The 2886-nt window shown below is 37.5% G+C and overlaps 1 pseudogene; it reads right to left on the minus strand.

Annotated features, from left to right (window-relative positions):
- Positions 1 to 445: 445 nt before the first annotated feature.
- Positions 446 to 2054, minus strand: LOC136355232 (protein FAR1-RELATED SEQUENCE 5-like; annotated as a pseudogene).
- Between the last annotated feature and the right edge of the window lie 832 nt (positions 2055 to 2886).

Consider the following 2886-nt stretch of genomic DNA (forward strand, 5'->3'; position numbering starts at 1 on the left):
GCTTATCAAGCCAATTTTTCTTTCTCCTTGTGCTACACTTTTGAGTTTCTTTTTTCTTCAGACGTGCAGTGTGCAAAGAGCCGTTTGCTTCTTCAGATGCAACTTCACCTAGTTGACTATTAGGTGTTTTTTCATCAACTTCTTTCCTCAGGCTCTCTAGAACACTGTCCACTAGTGTGCTGCACTCTTTAGATTCAGCAGCTCGAATAGCTATACCAAGAAATTTGTGAATAAGAAACTTCAAGAGGCACCTATCCTCCAATCTGGGATCTTCTACGACAATCTTGCCATAACAGTCCTCAATAGCACCAACTCGTGCTTCTCGAGTCCATCGCTTCAAAATATATCTCTTTGGCAAAGACTTAATATTCATCACATCAAGGACTTTCAAAGCATGACTGCACAATATTCCAGTCCTTTCAAATTGTCCACAGGTGCACAATGCCTATTGCTCTGCATAATTGCCTACAACTTTGCACTCCTCTTCAAATGTTGACCCTTCACCAGGAGCCTCAATTGCAACAATGAATTCATTATGTTCTGATGACTTGATGTATGTAGCCATGGATCTTTCATATTCATTTTGAAAATATTCAAATATACAAGGTGTGTAAATCTTACTTGCTTGCACCAATATAGGAACTCTCATTTTAATTCTAGGCAATTTTTTTCTTGCTTCATATTCTGCATCTAATTCGTTGTCTCGTTTTCCTTTGATAACTCTTTCAAGATTATTGAAAAACCGAATAATGTCAAGATCAGACTTGAGATGGTTTTTCAAGTCATTATTTAAGCTCACTCAACTGTGTGCTTCTCATCCCTAATGTGTAAACATTCCTCATGTAGCATTCCGCCCATTTCTCTTTTACCTTATATATACTGTTTAGCCAAGTCTGCTTATGCACCTTGCTTCTGATGGTACTGAAATCTTCCTGAAAAGTTGCTTCATCTTCATATTCATACATACAAGCACTGAAATCAGACAAAATGTTTGTGTCTTCTTTCTTGGTACGAGGTAAGTGTTTGATAGCATTTTGCATTATATGAAAAGTGCACAATCCATGCTTCTGTAAATACCACCTCAATTGCCTTTCCCATTGCAATATCTTGATCTGTGTAGATTGTTGTAGGCTGTTTTTGATTATGTACAGCTAAAAAGGTCTCAAACAACCATTTGAAAGAATCAAATGTTTCATCATACAAAAGAGCGGCTCCAAAAATGACTCTATCTAAAATGGTTGAATCCAACAAAGACACCAAAGGGCCTGTATTCTTTGTTTGTCCCAAATGTTGTGTCAAAAGTAACAACATCTCCAAACTGAGCATAGTCGATTATCATCTTAGCATCAGCCCAAAAAATATTTGTTATTTGTTCTTCACAATCCAACTGAAGGGCATAATGAAATGAAGTGTTCTCTGCAACTTTGTCCTGAAAGTACTTCAACATACTTCCGGCTTCGCCATACATCAACTCCCTTTGACGCTTGGTTCTTAAATGGTTCTTGAGATCACGACGTGTATAACCAAGGTTTACTGAACCACCAACTTGCCGACTAGCAAGCTCATGTGCAGCTTTTGGTCCAATGCCCGAATCATCCATTGTTTCAATTTCAAATGCTTGCAATGATGATATCTTTCTCTGTGATGGCATCAAATGGCATGTTGAAGGCAATTGAAGTTCGTGGTTATGTTCGAGAACTAAATCATATACTGAATAATCGTCCACTTCTCTATCTACTGTGATTCCGATCCGAGCTTTGCAACCTGTTCTTGTTTTAGCACGAGGACGCTTGGTGTTGTGATCTCTTTTGTCTATTGCCCGGTATCCCTCATTGGAACAAACATATCTTGCAGAAGTAATTACTCCATCAACTTTACTCTTATTTTCATAATTTATCCTAACATCAAAACCAGTACGACCTCCATAATAAGTCCAAAATTCCCATGCCTCTTTTGTAGATTTAAATTTCATGCCAAATTGAGGAATCCAACTAGGAATCATATTTGTGCTGTAAAAAGAAACAGGGATCAACTCTTTTTTTTTTACAACAAAGAAATACAGTGTTAAATATGGATTGCTATGTGGTCATGATTAAGATCCTATTCAGTAATGAGATCAACAACATAGTCAGAGAAAAGAAAAATGTAGATGATAAAACTATGTTGACCTGAATGAAATTGATCTCACCTATTTGAATTATGATGGTTGGAGTTTGAGTCGTTCGCCATAAGGCCTCAGATCTGTAGGTATACTCTGTTTAGCGCTACACGAGTGTAGAGTGTATCCACTCCAATCATAAGAATCACACAACAATGCTTTTGGTTTTTTTTTTGTGAGGACATGATCACAAAAAGAGTACAAGACATGGCATACATACCTGTTTGTTGGAGACTGATGGCTTACTTTATCTGATCATCAAAGTTTCTGGACAGAACAAGGCAAAGTGAAACCTTTGTATCTCCTTTTGGCACCAAGTCCCAAGGAGGAAGAAAGCAAAGGGAGAACCTGTATTATTTTGGCGCCAAGTACTCTAGAGGATTCGTGATTTTCCCTCCATCAAGGTGATCTTGACTTTTCCTCCTTAAAATCAGTTTGTTAGTTTCCAAATTATCAAAAATATTTTCGGTGTTTAAGGACGGAATCAGAGCCGCTTAATCTAATCAGATGGCTTGATTTGATCGCTACAGCACCTGTGCAGTATTAGCTCTACAATAGAGGATCCGTTTCCGATAATAACATATTTTGTTATTGTTTTCATTATATTCCTTCTATCCATAAAAAAATTGGATGATAATAATATCCACCGACTCATAAAAAACGGATCACTGTATCCTATCAAAACTTGACTACGAATCAAACGCATCCTAAGCGAGCGATCAGGCCCT

The sequence above is a fragment of the Oryza sativa genome, chromosome 2 (genome assembly GCF_034140825.1).
Source record: "Oryza sativa Japonica Group chromosome 2, ASM3414082v1".
NCBI lineage: Eukaryota > Viridiplantae > Streptophyta > Magnoliopsida > Poales > Poaceae > Oryza > Oryza sativa.